Below are 25,780 nucleotides of genomic sequence, written 5' to 3'. Positions count from 1 at the left end.
CACACGTTCAATGGGGCACCAGCCAAAGCAAAGGCCAGGGCCAGTAGTGGACGTCGTGGAGCTGAATGGCGAGGCAGTGAAGGGCCCAAGGATCCCTCCTGTATGCGGCAAACAGGTCATCCGTGTCCCCACGTCCATAAACCATTGGACTGCTGGGGCCCTGACTGCCAAGATGTCGGCCTTGCCTTCGGAGCCTGGCCGCATACGCGGCCTTGCCCCGGAGGCGGGGACATGTAGACAGCAAACATTTGGAAAATGGCGGTGTTTCCTCGATTTCCCTGGCATCGGCCTTTTTGAGCGGCTTGCTTTTTTTCCTGGTAGGATAAGGCCCTGACGGAGAAAGGCAGCATTATGTGTGCAGGAAAGGTGTGTGCTGAGAGGGTGACGACGTTGAGACCATGTTGGGATCTTCAGTCCCAGGAAAGGCCCCCGGCAGGTGTGGGTCAATGTTCTCTACCCATCCCACCCGGCGGGGGGAGGTCTTCAGCATAGAAAGCAGCAGCGGAATTATTCGTCGCCGGAGAGGTTGCGTCTGCCCACAAGCTCCACCTGGCCAGGGTCCGCCCCTACTGTATCGCCCATGTCAAGCAACAGAAGCTAAGACCTTCCAGAGAGACTACCTGCTCTTCTCTCCCCACGGGGAAGCAGTACAGCCAGAAGCCTCCCCCGTTTCATGTCTAGGCTCTCTCTCAGGCCCCTCATCCTTGTGATGTGTCTCAGGGGTAGAAGGAAGAGATTTCTCTGAATGAACACATCCAGAGAGGGGCCATAGATGCTGAGGAAGGGCGCCTTGCCTACTGATATGGTAGCGTAAGTGGAAAAGAGGTAGCTGCCTGCTGGCCGAGTGTGTCGAACGTGTCCACGTGAGGGGCTGCCTAGTGTGAAGTGATTCCCTGGGTGGCCTCGAATTTGTGGCCCAAAACAGAAGGGGCCGTTGTGTGTCCGTGGGTGAAATGGAGGGCTCTGCGGAACTGGCCGGTTAGGCTGGACCTCTCCTATTGGCTCAGTGTTTGTGACCCGTCCCCGTGAGAAGTTCCGGCCAGCTTTCCGGTGGCCGTCTCCGTGGTGATTGGGAAAGAAGCCTTAGGCCCCGCACTCAGCCTTCAGCTGGCCTACCTGGCCTCTTTCCCCTCATCTAGACCGCTGTGTGGATGAAAGAAAGAATGTCGGCCAATGACCACATGTCCTCATTGCCTTTGAAGGATTAGGCTCCTTGCCTGGGCAGAAGACAGCCATCGTCAGCCTGAGCCTAGACACCTAGTGACCTGTGACACTGCAGGCAGTGACAGATGTTCATCTTCATGCTCAAGTATCCGCAGGTGGCGGATTCAGAGTGGTCGGAGAAGAAGTGTCACTAGGGATCACACAGTCACGAGGGCACGGGCCAAAGGTCAGGGAAAATAGCTGAGGTCGTGGAGCTCTAGCAGAGCCAGTCTAGGGCCCAGGCCTCCCTCCTGTACGTGGCAAAGAGGTGATCCATTTGCCGCCATGCGCAGACCCTGGACTGCTGGGGCCCTGGATGCCCGGATTTCGGCCTTATCCTCGGAGAAGTGACACACATGCACTGTGCCAGCGGAGGCTGTGGCCCAGCAGAGGGCAAACTCTTGAAGATGGGGGCTTCGGTTGACTTTGCCTGTGCTCTCCTTTGGCTGAGTGACATCGTGTGTTTCCTAGCCGGAGAAGGCATTCGTGGAGAGAGGCGGATTCCATGTGTGCAGGCAAAGTGTGTGCTGAGATGATGAGTCGCTGGAGACCAGGGTGGACTCTTCAGACCCGGGATAGGCCTCTGGCAGGTATGTGTCAATGTTTTCTGCCCGTGGCACTCAGCCGGGTAGTTGCATACAATGTTACGAGCGGAATTAGTAGTCTCCGGAGAGGCTGCCACATGTCAGCAAGCTTCACCTGGCCAGGATCAGCCCGTGATGCAGGTCCCCAGTCAATGGCTACTCTCTAGACCTTCCAGATAGACTAGCAGATCTTCTCTACCCATGGGCAAGCAGGAGAGCCAGAGGCCTTCCCCCTTTGCTCTTTCATCTCTAGGCCCTCTGTCAGGCACTCCAAGGTGTCAAGTGACAAGGGGGAGAAGGAAGAGATTTCAGAGAAGGAACACATCCAGAGAGAGGCAAGAGATGCTGAGTGGGGATGCCTTGCGTACTGCTATCCTCAGGAAAGTGGGCAGGAGGTACCTGGCCTGCTCTGCCAATGGCCTGAAGCAGTCCGCACCAGGGGCTCCCTCGTGCCTGCGTAGGCTTTCCCAGGGTGTGCTCAAATCCTGTGGTCACTAGGTGTCATGGGTCACAGTGGAGGGCCCTGTGTCATCTGCCTGGCGGGCCAGATCTCTGCCATTGGCTGAGTCTTGTCACCAGGCCCATCATAAGGTCCGCCCACTCTTCCGGTGGGGGGACTGTCTCCATGGTGATGGCCGAGAAGCCTCAGCCCCGCCCACCTGGCCTTGACTTCAGCTACCGGGCCCGCTGACCCTCACTCAGACCTCTGTGTTGATCAAAATGAATGTTCCCCAGTGCCCAGGTGTCAGTCAGCATCTGGGATATAGGAATCGGGATCTTGCCTGGGGCAGAAGGCAGCCTAGGTCAGCTGGTACCTGGAAGTCTGGTGATTTGTGACACTGCTGCCAGTGACAAATGGTGACTCCCACACTCACATATCCCCTGGTGGCAGAATGATAGTGATGGGTGGAGAAAGATGGCTGCGGAGCACACGTTCAATGGGGCACCAGCCAAAGCAAAGGCCAGGGCCAGTAGTGGACGTCGTGGAGCTGAATGGCGAGGCAGTGAAGGGCCCAAGGATCCCTCCTGTATGCGGCAAACAGGTCATCCGTGTCCCCACGTCCATAAACCATTGGACTGCTGGGGCCCTGACTGCCAAGATGTCGGCCTTGCCTTCGGAGCCTGGCCGCATACGCGGCCTTGCCCCGGAGGCGGGGACATGTAGACAGCAAACATTTGGAAAATGGCGGTGTTTCCTCGATTTCCCTGGCATCGGCCTTTTTGAGCGGCTTGCTTTTTTTCCTGGTAGGATAAGGCCCTGACGGAGAAAGGCAGCATTATGTGTGCAGGAAAGGTGTGTGCTGAGAGGGTGACGACGTTGAGACCATGTTGGGATCTTCAGTCCCAGGAAAGGCCCCCGGCAGGTGTGGGTCAATGTTCTCTACCCATCCCACCCGGCGGGGGGAGGTCTTCAGCATAGAAAGCAGCAGCGGAATTATTCGTCGCCGGAGAGGTTGCGTCTGCCCACAAGCTCCACCTGGCCAGGGTCCGCCCCTACTGTATCGCCCATGTCAAGCAACAGAAGCTAAGACCTTCCAGAGAGACTACCTGCTCTTCTCTCCCCACGGGGAAGCAGTACAGCCAGAAGCCTCCCCCGTTTCATGTCTAGGCTCTCTCTCAGGCCCCTCATCCTTGTGATGTGTCTCAGGGGTAGAAGGAAGAGATTTCTCTGAATGAACACATCCAGAGAGGGGCCATAGATGCTGAGGAAGGGCGCCTTGCCTACTGATATGGTAGCGTAAGTGGAAAAGAGGTAGCTGCCTGCTGGCCGAGTGTGTCGAACGTGTCCACGTGAGGGGCTGCCTAGTGTGAAGTGATTCCCTGGGTGGCCTCGAATTTGTGGCCCAAAACAGAAGGGGCCGTTGTGTGTCCGTGGGTGAAATGGAGGGCTCTGCGGAACTGGCCGGTTAGGCTGGACCTCTCCTATTGGCTCAGTGTTTGTGACCCGTCCCCGTGAGAAGTTCCGGCCAGCTTTCCGGTGGCCGTCTCCGTGGTGATTGGGAAAGAAGCCTTAGGCCCCGCACTCAGCCTTCAGCTGGCCTACCTGGCCTCTTTCCCCTCATCTAGACCGCTGTGTGGATGAAAGAAAGAATGTCGGCCAATGACCACATGTCCTCATTGCCTTTGAAGGATTAGGCTCCTTGCCTGGGCAGAAGACAGCCATCGTCAGCCTGAGCCTAGACACCTAGTGACCTGTGACACTGCAGGCAGTGACAGATGTTCATCTTCATGCTCAAGTATCCGCAGGTGGCGGATTCAGAGTGGTCGGAGAAGAAGTGTCACTAGGGATCACACAGTCACGAGGGCACGGGCCAAAGGTCAGGGAAAATAGCTGAGGTCGTGGAGCTCTAGCAGAGCCAGTCTAGGGCCCAGGCCTCCCTCCTGTACGTGGCAAAGAGGTGATCCATTTGCCGCCATGCGCAGACCCTGGACTGCTGGGGCCCTGGATGCCCGGATTTCGGCCTTATCCTCGGAGAAGTGACACACATGCACTGTGCCAGCGGAGGCTGTGGCCCAGCAGAGGGCAAACTCTTGAAGATGGGGGCTTCGGTTGACTTTGCCTGTGCTCTCCTTTGGCTGAGTGACATCGTGTGTTTCCTAGCCGGAGAAGGCATTCGTGGAGAGAGGCGGATTCCATGTGTGCAGGCAAAGTGTGTGCTGAGATGATGAGTCGCTGGAGACCAGGGTGGACTCTTCAGACCCGGGATAGGCCTCTGGCAGGTATGTGTCAATGTTTTCTGCCCGTGGCACTCAGCCGGGTAGTTGCATACAATGTTACGAGCGGAATTAGTAGTCTCCGGAGAGGCTGCCACATGTCAGCAAGCTTCACCTGGCCAGGATCAGCCCGTGATGCAGGTCCCCAGTCAATGGCTACTCTCTAGACCTTCCAGATAGACTAGCAGATCTTCTCTACCCATGGGCAAGCAGGAGAGCCAGAGGCCTTCCCCCTTTGCTCTTTCATCTCTAGGCCCTCTGTCAGGCACTCCAAGGTGTCAAGTGACAAGGGGGAGAAGGAAGAGATTTCAGAGAAGGAACACATCCAGAGAGAGGCAAGAGATGCTGAGTGGGGATGCCTTGCGTACTGCTATCCTCAGGAAAGTGGGCAGGAGGTACCTGGCCTGCTCTGCCAATGGCCTGAAGCAGTCCGCACCAGGGGCTCCCTTGTGCCTGTGTAGGCTTTCCCAGGGTGTGCTCAAATCCTGTGGTCACTAGGTGTCATGGGTCACAGTGGAGGGCCCTGTGTCATCTGCCTGGCGGGCCAGATCTCTGCCATTGGCTGAGTCTTGTCACCAGGCCCATCATAAGGTCCGCCCACTCTTCCGGTGGGGGGACTGTCTCCATGGTGATGGCCGAGAAGCCTCAGCCCCGCCCACCTGGCCTTGACTTCAGCTACCGGGCCCGCTGACCCTCACTCAGACCTCTGTGTTGATCAAAATGAATGTTCCCCAGTGCCCAGGTGTCAGTCAGCATCTGGGATATAGGAATCGGGATCTTGCCTGGGGCAGAAGGCAGCCTAGGTCAGCTGGTACCTGGAAGTCTGGTGATTTGTGACACTGCTGCCAGTGACAAATGGTGACTCCCACACTCACATATCCCCTGGTGGCAGAATGATAGTGATGGGTGGAGAAAGATGGCTGCGGAGCACACGTTCAATGGGGCACCAGCCAAAGCAAAGGCCAGGGCCAGTAGTGGACGTCGTGGAGCTGAATGGCGAGGCAGTGAAGGGCCCAAGGATCCCTCCTGTATGCGGCAAACAGGTCATCCGTGTCCCCACGTCCATAAACCATTGGACTGCTGGGGCCCTGACTGCCAAGATGTCGGCCTTGCCTTCGGAGCCTGGCCGCATACGCGGCCTTGCCCCGGAGGCGGGGACATGTAGACAGCAAACATTTGGAAAATGGCGGTGTTTCCTCGATTTCCCTGGCATCGGCCTTTTTGAGCGGCTTGCTTTTTTTCCTGGTAGGATAAGGCCCTGACGGAGAAAGGCAGCATTATGTGTGCAGGAAAGGTGTGTGCTGAGAGGGTGACGACGTTGAGACCATGTTGGGATCTTCAGTCCCAGGAAAGGCCCCCGGCAGGTGTGGGTCAATGTTCTCTACCCATCCCACCCGGCGGGGGGAGGTCTTCAGCATAGAAAGCAGCAGCGGAATTATTCGTCGCCGGAGAGGTTGCGTCTGCCCACAAGCTCCACCTGGCCAGGGTCCGCCCCTACTGTATCGCCCATGTCAAGCAACAGAAGCTAAGACCTTCCAGAGAGACTACCTGCTCTTCTCTCCCCACGGGGAAGCAGTACAGCCAGAAGCCTCCCCCGTTTCATGTCTAGGCTCTCTCTCAGGCCCCTCATCCTTGTGATGTGTCTCAGGGGTAGAAGGAAGAGATTTCTCTGAATGAACACATCCAGAGAGGGGCCATAGATGCTGAGGAAGGGCGCCTTGCCTACTGATATGGTAGCGTAAGTGGAAAAGAGGTAGCTGCCTGCTGGCCGAGTGTGTCGAACGTGTCCACGTGAGGGGCTGCCTAGTGTGAAGTGATTCCCTGGGTGGCCTCGAATTTGTGGCCCAAAACAGAAGGGGCCGTTGTGTGTCCGTGGGTGAAATGGAGGGCTCTGCGGAACTGGCCGGTTAGGCTGGACCTCTCCTATTGGCTCAGTGTTTGTGACCCGTCCCCGTGAGAAGTTCCGGCCAGCTTTCCGGTGGCCGTCTCCGTGGCGATTGGGAAAGAAGCCTTAGGCCCCGCACTCAGCCTTCAGCTGGCCTACCTGGCCTCTTTCCCCTCATCTAGACCGCTGTGTGGATGAAAGAAAGAATGTCGGCCAATGACCACATGTCCTCATTGCCTTTGAAGGATTAGGCTCCTTGCCTGGGCAGAAGACAGCCATCGTCAGCCTGAGCCTAGACACCTAGTGACCTGTGACACTGCAGGCAGTGACAGATGTTCATCTTCATGCTCAAGTATCCGCAGGTGGCGGATTCAGAGTGGTCGGAGAAGAAGTGTCACTAGGGATCACACAGTCACGAGGGCACGGGCCAAAGGTCAGGGAAAATAGCTGAGGTCGTGGAGCTCTAGCAGAGCCAGTCTAGGGCCCAGGCCTCCCTCCTGTACGTGGCAAAGAGGTGATCCATTTGCCGCCATGCGCAGACCCTGGACTGCTGGGGCCCTGGATGCCCGGATTTCGGCCTTATCCTCGGAGAAGTGACACACATGCACTGTGCCAGCGGAGGCTGTGGCCCAGCAGAGGGCAAACTCTTGAAGATGGGGGCTTCGGTTGACTTTGCCTGTGCTCTCCTTTGGCTGAGTGACATCGTGTGTTTCCTAGCCGGAGAAGGCATTCGTGGAGAGAGGCGGATTCCATGTGTGCAGGCAAAGTGTGTGCTGAGATGATGAGTCGCTGGAGACCAGGGTGGACTCTTCAGACCCGGGATAGGCCTCTGGCAGGTATGTGTCAATGTTTTCTGCCCGTGGCACTCAGCCGGGTATTTGCATACAATGTTACGAGCGGAATTAGTAGTCTCCGGAGAGGCTGCCACATGTCAGCAAGCTTCACCTGGCCAGGATCAGCCCGTGATGCAGGTCCCCAGTCAATGGCTACTCTCCAGACCTTCCAGATAGACTAGCAGATCTTCTCTACCCATGGGCAAGCAGGAGAGCCAGAGGCCTTCCCCCTTTGCTCTTTCATCTCTAGGCCCTCTGTCAGGCACTCCAAGGTGTCAAGTGACAAGGGGGAGAAGGAAGAGATTTCAGAGAAGGAACACATCCAGAGAGAGGCAAGAGATGCTGAGTGGGGATGCCTTGCGTACTGCTATCCTCAGGAAAGTGGGCAGGAGGTACCTGGCCTGCTCTGCCAATGGCCTGAAGCAGTCCGCACCAGGGGCTCCCTCGTGCCTGCGTAGGCTTTCCCAGGGTGTGCTCAAATCCTGTGGCCACTAGGTGTCATGGGTCACAGTGGAGGGCCCTGTGTCATCTGCCTGGCGGGCCAGATCTCTGCCATTGGCTGAGTCTTGTCACCAGGCCCATCATAAGGTCCGCCCACTCTTCCGGTGGGGGGACTGACTCCATGGTGATGGCCGAGAAGCCTCAGCCCCGCCCACCTGGCCTTGACTTCAGCTACCGGGCCCGCTGACCCTCACTCAGACCTCTGTGTTGATCAAAATGAATGTTCCCCAGTGCCCAGGTGTCAGTCAGCATCTGGGATATAGGAATCGGGATCTTGCCTGGGGCAGAAGGCAGCCTAGGTCAGCTGGTACCTGGAAGTCTGGTGATTTGTGACACTGCTGCCAGTGACAAATGGTGACTCCCACACTCACATATCCCCTGGTGGCAGAATGATAGTGATGGGTGGAGAAAGATGGCTGCGGAGCACACGTTCAATGGGGCACCAGCCAAAGCAAAGGCCAGGGCCAGTAGTGGACGTCGTGGAGCTGAATGGCGAGGCAGTGAAGGGCCCAAGGATCCCTCCTGTATGCGGCAAACAGGTCATCCGTGTCCCCACGTCCATAAACCATTGGACTGCTGGGGCCCTGACTGCCAAGATGTCGGCCTTGCCTTCGGAGCCTGGCCGCATACGCGGCCTTGCCCCGGAGGCGGGGACATGTAGACAGCAAACATTTGGAAAATGGCGGTGTTTCCTCGATTTCCCTGGCATCGGCCTTTTTGAGCGGCTTGCTTTTTTTCCTGGTAGGATAAGGCCCTGACGGAGAAAGGCAGCATTATGTGTGCAGGAAAGGTGTGTGCTGAGAGGGTGACGACGTTGAGACCATGTTGGGATCTTCAGTCCCAGGAAAGGCCCCCGGCAGGTGTGGGTCAATGTTCTCTACCCATCCCACCCGGCGGGGGGAGGTCTTCAGCATAGAAAGCAGCAGCGGAATTATTCGTCGCCGGAGAGGTTGCGTCTGCCCACAAGCTCCACCTGGCCAGGGTCCGCCCCTACTGTATCGCCCATGTCAAGCAACAGAAGCTAAGACCTTCCAGAGAGACTACCTGCTCTTCTCTCCCCACGGGGAAGCAGTACAGCCAGAAGCCTCCCCCGTTTCATGTCTAGGCTCTCTCTCAGGCCCCTCATCCTTGTGATGTGTCTCAGGGGTAGAAGGAAGAGATTTCTCTGAATGAACACATCCAGAGAGGGGCCATAGATGCTGAGGAAGGGCGCCTTGCCTACTGATATGGTAGCGTAAGTGGAAAAGAGGTAGCTGCCTGCTGGCCGAGTGTGTCGAACGTGTCCACGTGAGGGGCTGCCTAGTGTGAAGTGATTCCCTGGGTGGCCTCGAATTTGTGGCCCAAAACAGAAGGGGCCGTTGTGTGTCCGTGGGTGAAATGGAGGGCTCTGCGGAACTGGCCGGTTAGGCTGGACCTCTCCTATTGGCTCAGTGTTTGTGACCCGTCCCCGTGAGAAGTTCCGGCCAGCTTTCCGGTGGCCGTCTCCGTGGTGATTGGGAAAGAAGCCTTAGGCCCCGCACTCAGCCTTCAGCTGGCCTACCTGGCCTCTTTCCCCTCATCTAGACCGCTGTGTGGATGAAAGAAAGAATGTCGGCCAATGACCACATGTCCTCATTGCCTTTGAAGGATTAGGCTCCTTGCCTGGGCAGAAGACAGCCATCGTCAGCCTGAGCCTAGACACCTAGTGACCTGTGACACTGCAGGCAGTGACAGATGTTCATCTTCATGCTCAAGTATCCGCAGGTGGCGGATTCAGAGTGGTCGGAGAAGAAGTGTCACTAGGGATCACACAGTCACGAGGGCACGGGCCAAAGGTCAGGGAAAATAGCTGAGGTCGTGGAGCTCTAGCAGAGCCAGTCTAGGGCCCAGGCCTCCCTCCTGTACGTGGCAAAGAGGTGATCCATTTGCCGCCATGCGCAGACCCTGGACTGCTGGGGCCCTGGATGCCCGGATTTCGGCCTTATCCTCGGAGAAGTGACACACATGCACTGTGCCAGCGGAGGCTGTGGCCCAGCAGAGGGCAAACTCTTGAAGATGGGGGCTTCGGTTGACTTTGCCTGTGCTCTCCTTTGGCTGAGTGACATCGTGTGTTTCCTAGCCGGAGAAGGCATTCGTGGAGAGAGGCGGATTCCATGTGTGCAGGCAAAGTGTGTGCTGAGATGATGAGTCGCTGGAGACCAGGGTGGACTCTTCAGACCCGGGATAGGCCTCTGGCAGGTATGTGTCAATGTTTTCTGCCCGTGGCACTCAGCCGGGTATTTGCATACAATGTTACGAGCGGAATTAGTAGTCTCCGGAGAGGCTGCCACATGTCAGCAAGCTTCACCTGGCCAGGATCAGCCCGTGATGCAGGTCCCCAGTCAATGGCTACTCTCCAGACCTTCCAGATAGACTAGCAGATCTTCTCTACCCATGGGCAAGCAGGAGAGCCAGAGGCCTTCCCCCTTTGCTCTTTCATCTCTAGGCCCTCTGTCAGGCACTCCAAGGTGTCAAGTGACAAGGGGGAGAAGGAAGAGATTTCAGAGAAGGAACACATCCAGAGAGAGGCAAGAGATGCTGAGTGGGGATGCCTTGCGTACTGCTATCCTCAGGAAAGTGGGCAGGAGGTACCTGGCCTGCTCTGCCAATGGCCTGAAGCAGTCCGCACCAGGGGCTCCCTCGTGCCTGCGTAGGCTTTCCCAGGGTGTGCTCAAATCCTGTGGCCACTAGGTGTCATGGGTCACAGTGGAGGGCCCTGTGTCATCTGCCTGGCGGGCCAGATCTCTGCCATTGGCTGAGTCTTGTCACCAGGCCCATCATAAGGTCCGCCCACTCTTCCGGTGGGGGGACTGACTCCATGGTGATGGCCGAGAAGCCTCAGCCCCGCCCACCTGGCCTTGACTTCAGCTACCGGGCCCGCTGACCCTCACTCAGACCTCTGTGTTGATCAAAATGAATGTTCCCCAGTGCCCAGGTGTCAGTCAGCATCTGGGATATAGGAATCGGGATCTTGCCTGGGGCAGAAGGCAGCCTAGGTCAGCTGGTACCTGGAAGTCTGGTGATTTGTGACACTGCTGCCAGTGACAAATGGTGACTCCCACACTCACATATCCCCTGGTGGCAGAATGATAGTGATGGGTGGAGAAAGATGGCTGCGGAGCACACGTTCAATGGGGCACCAGCCAAAGCAAAGGCCAGGGCCAGTAGTGGACGTCGTGGAGCTGAATGGCGAGGCAGTGAAGGGCCCAAGGATCCCTCCTGTATGCGGCAAACAGGTCATCCGTGTCCCCACGTCCATAAACCATTGGACTGCTGGGGCCCTGACTGCCAAGATGTCGGCCTTGCCTTCGGAGCCTGGCCGCATACGCGGCCTTGCCCCGGAGGCGGGGACATGTAGACAGCAAACATTTGGAAAATGGCGGTGTTTCCTCGATTTCCCTGGCATCGGCCTTTTTGAGCGGCTTGCTTTTTTTCCTGGTAGGATAAGGCCCTGACGGAGAAAGGCAGCATTATGTGTGCAGGAAAGGTGTGTGCTGAGAGGGTGACGACGTTGAGACCATGTTGGGATCTTCAGTCCCAGGAAAGGCCCCCGGCAGGTGTGGGTCAATGTTCTCTACCCATCCCACCCGGCGGGGGGAGGTCTTCAGCATAGAAAGCAGCAGCGGAATTATTCGTCGCCGGAGAGGTTGCGTCTGCCCACAAGCTCCACCTGGCCAGGGTCCGCCCCTACTGTATCGCCCATGTCAAGCAACAGAAGCTAAGACCTTCCAGAGAGACTACCTGCTCTTCTCTCCCCACGGGGAAGCAGTACAGCCAGAAGCCTCCCCCGTTTCATGTCTAGGCTCTCTCTCAGGCCCCTCATCCTTGTGATGTGTCTCAGGGGTAGAAGGAAGAGATTTCTCTGAATGAACACATCCAGAGAGGGGCCATAGATGCTGAGGAAGGGCGCCTTGCCTACTGATATGGTAGCGTAAGTGGAAAAGAGGTAGCTGCCTGCTGGCCGAGTGTGTCGAACGTGTCCACGTGAGGGGCTGCCTAGTGTGAAGTGATTCCCTGGGTGGCCTCGAATTTGTGGCCCAAAACAGAAGGGGCCGTTGTGTGTCCGTGGGTGAAATGGAGGGCTCTGCGGAACTGGCCGGTTAGGCTGGACCTCTCCTATTGGCTCAGTGTTTGTGACCCGTCCCCGTGAGAAGTTCCGGCCAGCTTTCCGGTGGCCGTCTCCGTGGTGATTGGGAAAGAAGCCTTAGGCCCCGCACTCAGCCTTCAGCTGGCCTACCTGGCCTCTTTCCCCTCATCTAGACCGCTGTGTGGATGAAAGAAAGAATGTCGGCCAATGACCACATGTCCTCATTGCCTTTGAAGGATTAGGCTCCTTGCCTGGGCAGAAGACAGCCATCGTCAGCCTGAGCCTAGACACCTAGTGACCTGTGACACTGCAGGCAGTGACAGATGTTCATCTTCATGCTCAAGTATCCGCAGGTGGCGGATTCAGAGTGGTCGGAGAAGAAGTGTCACTAGGGATCACACAGTCACGAGGGCACGGGCCAAAGGTCAGGGAAAATAGCTGAGGTCGTGGAGCTCTAGCAGAGCCAGTCTAGGGCCCAGGCCTCCCTCCTGTACGTGGCAAAGAGGTGATCCATTTGCCGCCATGCGCAGACCCTGGACTGCTGGGGCCCTGGATGCCCGGATTTCGGCCTTATCCTCGGAGAAGTGACACACATGCACTGTGCCAGCGGAGGCTGTGGCCCAGCAGAGGGCAAACTCTTGAAGATGGGGGCTTCGGTTGACTTTGCCTGTGCTCTCCTTTGGCTGAGTGACATCGTGTGTTTCCTAGCCGGAGAAGGCATTCGTGGAGAGAGGCGGATTCCATGTGTGCAGGCAAAGTGTGTGCTGAGATGATGAGTCGCTGGAGACCAGGGTGGACTCTTCAGACCCGGGATAGGCCTCTGGCAGGTATGTGTCAATGTTTTCTGCCCGTGGCACTCAGCCGGGTATTTGCATACAATGTTACGAGCGGAATTAGTAGTCTCCGGAGAGGCTGCCACATGTCAGCAAGCTTCACCTGGCCAGGATCAGCCCGTGATGCAGGTCCCCAGTCAATGGCTACTCTCCAGACCTTCCAGATAGACTAGCAGATCTTCTCTACCCATGGGCAAGCAGGAGAGCCAGAGGCCTTCCCCCTTTGCTCTTTCATCTCTAGGCCCTCTGTCAGGCACTCCAAGGTGTCAAGTGACAAGGGGGAGAAGGAAGAGATTTCAGAGAAGGAACACATCCAGAGAGAGGCAAGAGATGCTGAGTGGGGATGCCTTGCGTACTGCTATCCTCAGGAAAGTGGGCAGGAGGTACCTGGCCTGCTCTGCCAATGGCCTGAAGCAGTCCGCACCAGGGGCTCCCTCGTGCCTGCGTAGGCTTTCCCAGGGTGTGCTCAAATCCTGTGGCCACTAGGTGTCATGGGTCACAGTGGAGGGCCCTGTGTCATCTGCCTGGCGGGCCAGATCTCTGCCATTGGCTGAGTCTTGTCACCAGGCCCATCATAAGGTCCGCCCACTCTTCCGGTGGGGGGACTGACTCCATGGTGATGGCCGAGAAGCCTCAGCCCCGCCCACCTGGCCTTGACTTCAGCTACCGGGCCCGCTGACCCTCACTCAGACCTCTGTGTTGATCAAAATGAATGTTCCCCAGTGCCCAGGTGTCAGTCAGCATCTGGGATATAGGAATCGGGATCTTGCCTGGGGCAGAAGGCAGCCTAGGTCAGCTGGTACCTGGAAGTCTGGTGATTTGTGACACTGCTGCCAGTGACAAATGGTGACTCCCACACTCACATATCCCCTGGTGGCAGAATGATAGTGATGGGTGGAGAAAGATGGCTGCGGAGCACACGTTCAATGGGGCACCAGCCAAAGCAAAGGCCAGGGCCAGTAGTGGACGTCGTGGAGCTGAATGGCGAGGCAGTGAAGGGCCCAAGGATCCCTCCTGTATGCGGCAAACAGGTCATCCGTGTCCCCACGTCCATAAACCATTGGACTGCTGGGGCCCTGACTGCCAAGATGTCGGCCTTGCCTTCGGAGCCTGGCCGCATACGCGGCCTTGCCCCGGAGGCGGGGACATGTAGACAGCAAACATTTGGAAAATGGCGGTGTTTCCTCGATTTCCCTGGCATCGGCCTTTTTGAGCGGCTTGCTTTTTTTCCTGGTAGGATAAGGCCCTGACGGAGAAAGGCAGCATTATGTGTGCAGGAAAGGTGTGTGCTGAGAGGGTGACGACGTTGAGACCATGTTGGGATCTTCAGTCCCAGGAAAGGCCCCCGGCAGGTGTGGGTCAATGTTCTCTACCCATCCCACCCGGCGGGGGGAGGTCTTCAGCATAGAAAGCAGCAGCGGAATTATTCGTCGCCGGAGAGGTTGCGTCTGCCCACAAGCTCCACCTGGCCAGGGTCCGCCCCTACTGTATCGCCCATGTCAAGCAACAGAAGCTAAGACCTTCCAGAGAGACTACCTGCTCTTCTCTCCCCACGGGGAAGCAGTACAGCCAGAAGCCTCCCCCGTTTCATGTCTAGGCTCTCTCTCAGGCCCCTCATCCTTGTGATGTGTCTCAGGGGTAGAAGGAAGAGATTTCTCTGAATGAACACATCCAGAGAGGGGCCATAGATGCTGAGGAAGGGCGCCTTGCCTACTGATATGGTAGCGTAAGTGGAAAAGAGGTAGCTGCCTGCTGGCCGAGTGTGTCGAACGTGTCCACATGAGGGGCTGCCTAGTGTGAAGTGATTCCCTGGGTGGCCTCGAATTTGTGGCCCAAAACAGAAGGGGCCGTTGTGTGTCCGTGGGTGAAATGGAGGGCTCTGCGGAACTGGCCGGTTAGGCTGGACCTCTCCGATTGGCTCAGTGTTTGTGACCCGTCCCCGTGAGAAGTTCCGGCCAGCTTTCCGGTGGCCGTCTCCGTGGTGATTGGGAAAGAAGCCTTAGGCCCCGCACTCAGCCTTCAGCTGGCCTACCTGGCCTCTTTCCCCTCATCTAGACCGCTGTGTGGATGAAAGAAAGAATGTCGGCCAATGACCACATGTCCTCATTGCCTTTGAAGGATTAGGCTCCTTGCCTGGGCAGAAGACAGCCATCGTCAGCCTGAGCCTAGACACCTAGTGACCTGTGACACTGCAGGCAGTGACAGATGTTCATCTTCATGCTCAAGTATCCGCAGGTGGCGGATTCAGAGTGGTCGGAGAAGAAGTGTCACTAGGGATCACAGAGTCACGAGGGCACGGGCCAAAGGTCAGGGAAAATAGCTGAGGTCGTGGAGCTCTAGCAGAGCCAGTCTAGGGCCCAGGCCTCCCTCCTGTACGTGGCAAAGAGGTGATCCATATGCCGCCATGCGCAGACCCTGGACTGCTGGGGCCCTGGATGCCCGGATTTCGGCCTTATCCTCGGAGAAGTGACACACATGCACTGTGCCAGCGGAGGCTGTGGCCCAGCAGAGGGCAAACTCTTGAAGATGGGGGATTCGGTTGACTTTGCCTGTGCTCTCCTTTGGCTGAGTGACATCGTGTGTTTCCTAGCCGGAGAAGGCATTCGTGGAGAGAGGCGGATTCCATGTGTGCAGGCAAAGTGTGTGCTGAGATGATGAGTCGCTGGAGACCAGGGTGGACTCTTCAGACCCAGGATAGGCCTCTGGCAGGTATGTGTCAATGTTTTCTGCCCGTGGCACTCAGCCGGGTAGTTGCATACAATGTTACGATCGGAATTAGTAGTCTCCGGAGAGGCTGCCACATGTCAGCAAGCTTCACCTGGCCAGGATCAGCCCGTGATGCAGGTCCCCAGTCAATGGCTACTCTCCAGACCTTCCAGATAGACTAGCAGATCTTCTCTACCCATGGGCAAGCAGGAGAGCCAGAGGCCTTCCCCCTTTGCTCTTTCATCTCTAGGCCCTCTGTCAGGCACTCCAAGGTGTCAAGTGACAAGGGGGAGAAGGAAGAGATTTCAGAGAAGGAACACATCCAGAGAGAGGCAAGAGATGCTGAGTGGGGATGCCTTGCGTACTGCTATCCTCAGGAAAGTGGGCAGGAGGTACCTGGCCTGCTCTGCCAATGGCCTGAAGCAGTCCGCACCAGGGGCTCCCTCGTGCCTGCGTAGGCTTTCCCAGGGTGTGCTCAAATCCTGTGGCCACTAGGTGTCATGGGTCACAGTGGAGGGCCCTGTGTCATCTGCCTGGCGGGCCAGATCTCTGCCATTGGCTGAGTCTTGTCACCAGGCCCATCATAAGGTCCGCCCACTCTTCCGGTGGGGGGACTGTCTCCATGGTGATGGCCGAGAAGCCTCAGCCCCGCCCACCTGGCCTTGACTTCAGCTACCGGGCCCGCTGACCCTCACTCAGACCTCTGTGTTGATCAAAATGAATGTTCCCCAGTGCCCAGGTGTCAGTCAGCATCTGGGATATAGGAATCGGGATCTTGCCTGGGGCAGAAGGCAGCCTAGGTCAGCTGGTACCTGGAAGTCTGGTGATTTGTGACACTGCTGCCAGTGACAAATGGTGACTCCCACACTCACATATCCCCTGGTGGCAGAATGATAGTGATGGGTGGAGAAAGATGGCTGCGGAGCACACGTTCAATGGGGCACCAGCCAAAGCAAAGGCCAGGGCCAGTAGTGGACGTCGTGGAGCTGAATGGCGAGGCAGTGAAGGGCCCAAGGATCCCTCCTGTATGCGGCAAACAGGTCATCCGTGTCCCCACGTCCATAAACCATTGGACTGCTGGGGCCCTGACTGCCAAGATGTCGGCCTTGCCTTCGGAGCCTGGCGGGGACATGCAGACAGCAAACATTTGGAAAATGGCGGTGTTTCCTCGATTTCCCTGGCATCGGCCTTTTTGAGCGGCTTGCTTTTTTTCCTGGTAGGATAAGGCCCTGACGGAGAAAGGCAGCATTATGTGTGCAGGAAAGGTGTGTGCTGAGAGGGTGACGACGTTGAGACCATGTTGGGATCTTCAGTCCCAGGAAAGGCCCCTGGCAGGTGTGGGTCAATGTTCTCTACCCATCCCACCCGGCGGGGGGAGGTCTTCAGCATAGAAAGCAGCAGCGGAATTATTCGTCGCCGGAGAGGTTGCGTCTGCCCACAAGCTCCACCTGGCCAGGGTCCGCCCCTACTGTATCGCCCATGTCAAGCAACAGAAGCTGAGACCTTCCAGAGAGACTACCTGCTCTTCTCTCCCCACGGGGAAGCAGTACAGCCAGAAGCCTCCCCCGTTTCATGTCTAGGCTCTCTCTCAGGCCCCTCATACTTGTGATGTGTCTCAGGGGTAGAAGGAAGAGATTTCTCTGAATGAACACATCCAGAGAGGGGCCATAGATGCTGAGGAAGGGCGCCTTGCCTACTGATATGGTAGCGTAAGTGGAAAAGAGGTAGCTGCCTGCTGGCCGAGTGTGTCGAACGTGTCCACGTGAGGGGCTGCCTAGTGTGAAGTGATTCCCTGGGTGGCCTCGAATTTGTGGCCCAAAACAGAAGGGGCCGTTGTGTGTCCGTGGGTGAAATGGAGGGCTCTGCGGAACTGGCCGGTTAGGCTGGACCTCTCCTATTGGCTCAGTGTTTGTGACCCGTCCCCGTGAGAAGTTCCGGCCAGCTTTCCGGTGGCCGTCTCCATGGTGATTGGGAAAGAAGCCTTAGGCCCCGCACTCAGCCTTCAGCTGGCCTACCTGGCCTCTTTCCCCTCATCTAGACCGCTGTGTGGATGAAAGAAAGAATGTCGGCCAATGACCACATGTCCTCATTGCCTTTGAAGGATTAGGCTCCTTGCCTGCGCAGAAGACAGCCATCGTCAGCCTGAGCCTAGACACCTAGTGACCTGTGACACTGCAGGCAGTGACAGATGTTCATCTTCATGCTCAAGTATCCGCAGGTGGCGGATTCAGAGTGGTCGGAGAAGAAGTGTCACTAGGGATCACAGAGTCACGAGGGCACGGGCCAAAGGTCAGGGAAAATAGCTGAGGTCGTGGAGCTCTAGCAGAGCCAGTCTAGGGCCCAGGCCTCCCTCCTGTACGTGGCAAAGAGGTGATCCATATGCCGCCATGCGCAGACCCTGGACTGCTGGGGCCCTGGATGCCCGGATTTCGGCCTTATCCTCGGAGAGGTGACACACATGCACTGTGCCAGCGGAGGCTGTGGCCCAGCAGAGGGCAAACTCTTGAAGATGGGGGCTTCGGTTGACTTTGCCTGTGCTCTCCTTTGGCTGAGTGACATCGTGTGTTCCCTAGCCGGAGAAGGCATTCGTGGAGAGAGGCGGATTCCATGTGTGCAGGCAAAGTGTGTGCTGAGATGATGAGTCGCTGGAGACCAGGGTGGACTCTTCAGACCCAGGATAGGCCTCTGGCAGGTATGTGTCAATGTTTTCTGCCCGTGGCACTCAGCCGGGTATTTGCATACAATGTTACGAGCGGAATTAGTAGTCTCCGGAGAGGCTGCCACATGTCAGCAAGCTTCACCTGGCCAGGATCAGCCCGTGATGCAGGTCCCCAGTCAATGGCTACTCTCTAGACCTTCCAGATAGACTAGCAGATCTTCTCTACCCATGGGCAAGCAGGAGAGCCAGAGGCCTTCCCCCTTTGCTCTTTCATCTCTAGGCCCTCTGTCAGGCACTCCAAGGTGTCAAGTGACAAGGGGGAGAAGCAAGAGATTTCAGAGAAGGAACACGTCCAGAGAGAGGCAAGAGATGCTGAGTGGGGATGCCTTGCGTACTGCTATCCTCAGGAAAGTGGGAAAGAGGTACCTGGCCTGCTCTGCCAATGGCCTGAAGCAGTCCGCACCAGGGGCTCCCTTGTGCCTGCGTAGGCTTTCCCAGGGTGTGCTCAAATCCTGTGGCCACTAGGTGTCATGGGTCACAGTGGAGGGCCCTGTGTCATCTGCCTGGCGGGCCAGATCTCTGCCATTGGCTGAGTCTTGTCACCAGGCCCATCATAAGGTCCGCCCACTCTTCCGGTGGGGGGACTGTCTCCATGGTGATGGCCGAGAAGCCTCAGCCCCGCCCACCTGGCCTTGACTTCAGCTACCGGGCCCGCTGACCCTCACTCAGACCTCTGTGTTGATCAAAATGAATGTTCCCCAGTGCCCAGGTGTCAGTCAGCATCTGGGATATAGGAATCGGGATCTTGCCTGGGGCAGAAGGCAGCCTAGGTCAGCTGGTACCTGGAAGTCTGGTGATTTGTGACACTGCTGCCAGTGACAAATGGTGACTCCCACACTCACATATCCCCTGGTGGCAGAATGATAGTGATGGGTGGAGAAAGATGGCTGCGGAGCACACGTTCAATGGGGCACCAGCCAAAGCAAAGGCCAGGGCCAGTAGTGGACGTCGTGGAGCTGAATGGCGAGGCAGTGAAGGGCCCAAGGATCCCTCCTGTATGCGGCAAACAGGTCATCCGTGTGCCCACGTCCATAAACCATTGGACTGCTGGGGCCCTGACTGCCAAGATGTCGGCCTTGCCTTCGGAGCCTGGCCGCATACGCGGCCTTGCCCCGGAGGCGGGGACATGCAGACAGCAAACATTTGGAAAATGGCGGTGTTTCCTCGATTTCCCTGGCATCGGCCTTTTTGAGCGGCTTGCTTTTTTTCCTGGTAGGATAAGGCCCTGACGGAGAAAGGCAGCATTATGTGTGCAGGAAAGGTGTGTGCTGAGAGGGTGACGACGTTGAGACCATGTTGGGATCTTCAGTCCCAGGAAAGGCCCCTGGCAGGTGTGGGTCAATGTTCTCTACCCATCCCACCCGGCGGGGGGAGGTCTTCAGCATAGAAAGCAGCAGCGGAATTATTCGTCGCCGGAGAGGTTGCGTCTGCCCACAAGCTCCACCTGGCCAGGGTCCGCCCCTACTGTATCGCCCATGTCAAGCAACAGAAGCTGAGACCTTCCAGAGAGACTACCTGCTCTTCTCTCCCCACGGGGAAGCAGTACAGCCAGAAGCCTCCCCCGTTTCATGTCTAGGCTCTCTCTCAGGCCCCTCATACTTGTGATGTGTCTCAGGGGTAGAAGGAAGAGATTTCTCTGAATGAACACATCCAGAGAGGGGCCATAGATGCTGAGGAAGGGCGCCTTGCCTACTGATATGGTAGCGTAAGTGGAAAAGAGGTAGCTGCCTGCTGGCCGAGTGTGTCGAACGTGTCCACGTGAGGGGCTGCCTAGTGTGAAGTGATTCCCTGGGTGGCCTCGAATTTGTGGCCCAAAACAGAAGGGGCCGTTGTGTGTCCGTGGGTGAAATGGAGGGCTCTGCGGAACTGGCCGGTTAGGCTGGACCTCTCCTATTGGCTCAGTGTTTGTGACCCGTCCCCGTGAGAAGTTCCGGCCAGCCTTCCGGTGGCCGTCTCCATGGTGATTGGGAAAGAAGCCTTAGGCCCCGCACTCAGCCTTCAGCTGGCCTACCTGGCCTCTTTCCCCTCATCTAGACCGCTGTGTGGATGAAAGAAAGAATGTCGGCCAATGACCACATGTCCTCATTGCCTTTGAAGGATTAGGCTCCTTGCCTGGGCAGAAGACAGCCATCGTCAGCCTGAGCCTAGACACCTAGTGACCTGTGACACTGCAGGCAGTGACAGATGTTCATCTTCATGCTCAAGTATCCGCAGGTGGCGGATTCAGAGTGGTCGGAGAAGGAGTGTCACTAGGGATCACACAGTCACGAGGGCACGGGCCAAAGGTCAGGGAAAATAGCTGAGGTCGTGGAGCTCTAGCAGAGCCAGTCTAGGGCCCAGGCCTCCCTCCTGTACGTGGCAAAGAGGTGATCCATATGCCGCCATGCGCAGACCCTGGACTGCTGGGGCCCTGGATGCCCGGATTTCGGCCTTATCCTCGGAGAGGTGACACACATGCACTGTGCCAGCGGAGGCTGTGGCCCAGCAGAGGGCAAACTCTTGAAGATGGGGGCTTCGGTTGACTTTGCCTGTGCTCTCCTTTGGCTGAGTGACATCGTGTGTTCCCTAGCCGGAGAAGGCATTCGTGGAGAGAGGCGGATTCCATGTGTGCAGGCAAAGTGTGTGCTGAGATGATGAGTCGCTGGAGACCAGGGTGGACTCTTCAGACCCAGGATAGGCCTCTGGCAGGTATGTGTCAATGTTTTCTGCCCGTGGCACTCAGCCGGGTATTTGCATACAATGTTACGAGCGGAATTAGTAGTCTCCGGAGAGGCTGCCACATGTCAGCAAGCTTCACCTGGCCAGGATCAGCCCGTGATGCAGGTCCCCAGTCAATGGCTACTCTCTAGACCTTCCAGATAGACTAGCAGATCTTCTCTACCCATGGGCAAGCAGGAGAGCCAGAGGCCTTCCCCCTTTGCTCTTTCATCTCTAGGCCCTCTGTCAGGCACTCCAAGGTGTCAAGTGACAAGGGGGAGAAGCAAGAGATTTCAGAGAAGGAACACGTCCAGAGAGAGGCAAGAGATGCTGAGTGGGAATGCCTTGCGTACTGCTATCCTCAGGAAAGTGGGAAAGAGGTACCTGGCCTGCTCTGCCAATGGCCTGAAGCAGTCCGCACCAGGGGCTCCCTTGTGCCTGCGTAGGCTTTCCCAGGGTGTGCTCAAATCCTGTGGCCACTAGGTGTCATGGGTCACAGTGGAGGGCCCTGTGTCATCTGCCTGGCGGGCCAGATCTCTGCCATTGGCTGAGTCTTGTCACCAGGCCCATCATAAGGTCCGCCCACTCTTCCGGTGGGGGGACTGTCTCCATGGTGATGGCCGAGAAGCCTCAGCCCCGCCCACCTGGCCTTGACTTCAGCTACCAGGCCCGCTGACCCTCACTCAGACCTCTGTGTTGATCAAAATGAATGTTCCCCAGTGCCCAGGTGTCAGTCAGCATCTGGGATATAGGAATCGGGATCTTGCCTGGGGCAGAAGGCAGCCTAGGTCAGCTGGTACCTGGAAGTCTGGTGATTTGTGACACTGCTGCCAGTGACAAATGGTGACTCCCACACTCACATATCCCCTGGTGGCAGAATGATAGTGATGGGTGGAGAAAGATGGCTGCGGAGCACACGTTCAATGGGGCACCAGCCAAAGCAAAGGCCAGGGCCAGTAGTGGACGTCGTGGAGCTGAATGGCGAGGCAGTGAAGGGCCCAAGGATCCCTCCTGTATGCGGCAAACAGGTCATCCGTGTGCCCACGTCCATAAACCATTGGACTGCTGGGGCCCTGACTGCCAAGATGTCGGCCTTGCCTTCGGAGCCTGGCCGCATACGCGGCCTTGCCCCGGAGGCGGGGACATGCAGACAGCAAACATTTGGAAAATGGCGGTGTTTCCTCGATTTCCCTGGCATCGGCCTTTTTGAGCGGCTTGCTTTTTTTCCTGGTAGGATAAGGCCCTGACGGAGAAAGGCAGCATTATGTGTGCAGGAAAGGTGTGTGCTGAGAGGGTGACGACGTTGAGACCATGTTGGGATCTTCAGTCCCAGGAAAGGCCCCTGGCAGGTGTGGGTCAATGTTCTCTACCCATCCCACCCGGCGGGGGGAGGTCTTCAGCATAGAAAGCAGCAGCGGAATTATTCGTCGCCGGAGAGGTTGCGTCTGCCCACAAGCTCCACCTGGCCAGGGTCCGCCCCTACTGTATCGCCCATGTCAAGCAACAGAAGCTGAGACCTTCCAGAGAGACTACCTGCTCTTCTCTCCCCACGGGGAAGCAGTACAGCCAGAAGCCTCCCCCGTTTCATGTCTAGGCTCTCTCTCAGGCCCCTCATACTTGTGATGTGTCTCAGGGGTAGAAGGAAGAGATTTCTCTGAATGAACACATCCAGAGAGGGGCCATAGATGCTGAGGAAGGGCGCCTTGCCTACTGATATGGTAGCGTAAGTGGAAAAGAGGTAGCTGCCTGCTGGCCGAGTGTGTCGAACGTGTCCACGTGAGGGGCTGCCTAGTGTGAAGTGATTCCCTGGGTGGCCTCGAATTTGTGGCCCAAAACAGAAGGGGCCGTTGTGTGTCCGTGGGTGAAATGGAGGGCTCTGCGGAACTGGCCGGTTAGGCTGGACCTCTCCTATTGGCTCAGTGTTTGTGACCCGTCCCCGTGAGAAGTTCCGGCCAGCCTTCGGTGGCCGTCTCCATGGTGATTGGGAAAGAAGCCTTAGGCCCCGCACTCAGCCTTCAGCTGGCCTACCTGGCCTCTTTCCCCTCATCTAGACCGCTGTGTGGATGAAAGAAAGAATGTCGGCCAATGACCACATGTCCTCATTGCCTTTGAAGGATTAGGCTCCTTGCCTGGGCAGAAGACAGCCATCGTCAGCCTGAGCCTAGACACCTAGTGACCTGTGACACTGCAGGCAGTGACAGATGTTCATCTTCATGCTCAAGTATCCGCAGGTGGCGGATTCAGAGTGGTCGGAGAAGGAGTGTCACTAGGGATCACACAGTCACGAGGGCACGGGCCAAAGGTCAGGGAAAATAGCTGAGGTCGTGGAGCTCTAGCAGAGCCAGTCTAGGGCCCAGGCCTCCCTCCTGTACGTGGCAAAGAGGTGATCCATATGCCGCCATGCGCAGACCCTGGACTGCTGGGGCCCTGGATGCCCGGATTTCGGCCTTATCCTCGGAGAGGTGACACACATGCACTGTGCCAGCGGAGGCTGTGGCCCAGCAGAGGGCAAACTCTTGAAGATGGGGGCTTCGGTTGACTTTGCCTGTGCTCTCCTTTGGCTGAGTGACATCGTGTGTTCCCTAGCCGGAGAAGGCATTCGTGGAGAGAGGCGGATTCCATGTGTGCAGGCAAAGTGTGTGCTGAGATGATGAGTCGCTGGAGACCAGGGTGGACTCTTCAGACCCAGGATAGGCCTCTGGCAGGTATGTGTCAATGTTTTCTGCCCGTGGCACTCAGCCGGGTATTTGCATACAATGTTACGAGCGGAATTAGTAGTCTCCGGAGAGGCTGCCACATGTCAGCAAGCTTCACCTGGCCAGGATCAGCCCGTGATGCAGGTCCCCAGTCAATGGCTACTCTCTAGACCTTCCAGATAGACTAGCAGATCTTCTCTACCCATGGGCAAGCAGGAGAGCCAGAGGCCTTCCCCCTTTGCTCTTTCATCTCTAGGCCCTCTGTCAGGCACTCCAAGGTGTCAAGTGACAAGGGGGAGAAGCAAGAGATTTCAGAGAAGGAACACGTCCAGAGAGAGGCAAGAGATGCTGAGTGGGGATGCCTTGCGTACTGCTATCCTCAGGAAAGTGGGAAAGAGGTACCTGGCCTGCTCTGCCAATGGCCTGAAGCAGTCCGCACCAGGGGCTCCCTTGTGCCTGCGTAGGCTTTCCCAGGGTGTGCTCAAATCCTGTGGCCACTAGGTGTCATGGGTCACAGTGGAGGGCCCTGTGTCATCTGCCTGGCGGGCCAGATCTCTGCCATTGGCTGAGTCTTGTCACCAGGCCCATCATAAGGTCCGCCCACTCTTCCGGTGGGGGGACTGTCTCCATGGTGATGGCCGAGAAGCCTCAGCCCCGCCCACCTGGCCTTGACTTCAGCTACCGGGCCCGCTGACCCTCACTCAGACCTCTGTGTTGATCAAAATGAATGTTCCCCAGTGCCCAGGTGTCAGTCAGCATCTGGGATATAGGAATCGGGATCTTGCCTGGGGCAGAAGGCAGCCTAGGTCAGCTGGTACCTGGAAGTCTGGTGATTTGTGACACTGCTGCCAGTGACAAATGGTGACTCCCACACTCACATATCCCCTGGTGGCAGAATGATAGTGATGGGTGGAGAAAGATGGCTGCGGAGCACACGTTCAATGGGGCACCAGCCAAAGCAAAGGCCAGGGCCAGTAGTGGACGTCGTGGAGCTGAATGGCGAGGCAGTGAAGGGCCCAAGGATCCCTCCTGTATGCGGCAAACAGGTCATCCGTGTCCCCACGTCCATAAACCATTGGACTGCTGGGGCCCTGACTGCCAAGATGTCGGCCTTGCCTTCGGAGCCTGGCCGCATACGCGGCCTTGCCCCGGAGGCGGGGACATGCAGACAGCAAACATTTGGAAAATGGCGGTGTTTCCTCGATTTCCCTGGCATCGGCCTTTTTGAGCGGCTTGCTTTTTTTCCTGGTAGGATAAGGCCCTGACGGAGAAAGGCAGCATTATGTGTGCAGGAAAGGTGTGTGCTGAGAGGGTGACGACGTTGAGACCATGTTGGGATCTTCAGTCCCAGGAAAGGCCCCCGGCAGGTGTGGGTCAATGTTCTCTACCCATCCCACCCGGCGGGGGGAGGTCTTCAGCATAGAAAGCAGCAGCGGAATTATTCGTCGCCGGAGAGGTTGCGTCTGCCCACAAGCTCCACCTGGCCAGGGTCCGCCCCTACTGTATCGCCCATGTCAAGCAACAGAAGCTAAGACCTTCCAGAGAGACTACCTGCTCTTCTCTCCCCACGGGGAAGCAGTACAGCCAGAAGCCTCCCCCGTTTCATGTCTAGGCTCTCTCTCAGGCCCCTCATCCTTGTGATGTGTCTCAGGGGTAGAAGGAAGAGATTTCTCTGAATGAACACATCCAGAGAGGGGCCATAGATGCTGAGGAAGGGCGCCTTGCCTACTGATATGGTAGCGTAAGTGGAAAAGAGGTAGCTGCCTGCTGGCCGAGTGTGTCGAACGTGTCCACGTGAGGGGCTGCCTAGTGTGAAGTGATTCCCTGGGTGGCCTCGAATTTGTGGCCCAAAACAGAAGGGGCCGTTGTGTGTCCGTGGGTGAAATGGAGGGCTCTGCGGAACTGGCCGGTTAGGCTGGACCTCTCCTATTGGCTCAGTGTTTGTGACCCGTCCCCGTGAGAAGTTCCGGCCAGCTTTCCGGTGGCCGTCTCCGTGGTGATTGGGAAAGAAGCCTTAGGCCCCGCACTCAGCCTTCAGCTGGCCTACCTGGCCTCTTTCCCCTCATCTAGACCGCTGTGTGGATGAAAGAAAGAATGTCGGCCAATGACCACATGTCCTCATTGCCTTTGAAGGATTAGGCTCCTTGCCTGGGCAGAAGACAGCCATCGTCAGCCTGAGCCTAGACACCTAGTGACCTGTGACACTGCAGGCAGTGACAGATGTTCATCTTCATGCTCAAGTATCCGCAGGTGGCGGATTCAGAGTGGTCGGAGAAGAAGTGTCACTAGGGATCACACAGTCA

Source organism: Elephas maximus, chromosome 16, assembly GCF_024166365.1.
Source record: "Elephas maximus indicus isolate mEleMax1 chromosome 16, mEleMax1 primary haplotype, whole genome shotgun sequence".
Classification (NCBI taxonomy): domain Eukaryota; kingdom Metazoa; phylum Chordata; class Mammalia; order Proboscidea; family Elephantidae; genus Elephas; species Elephas maximus.
Note: the sequence above shows the minus strand (reverse complement) of the source record.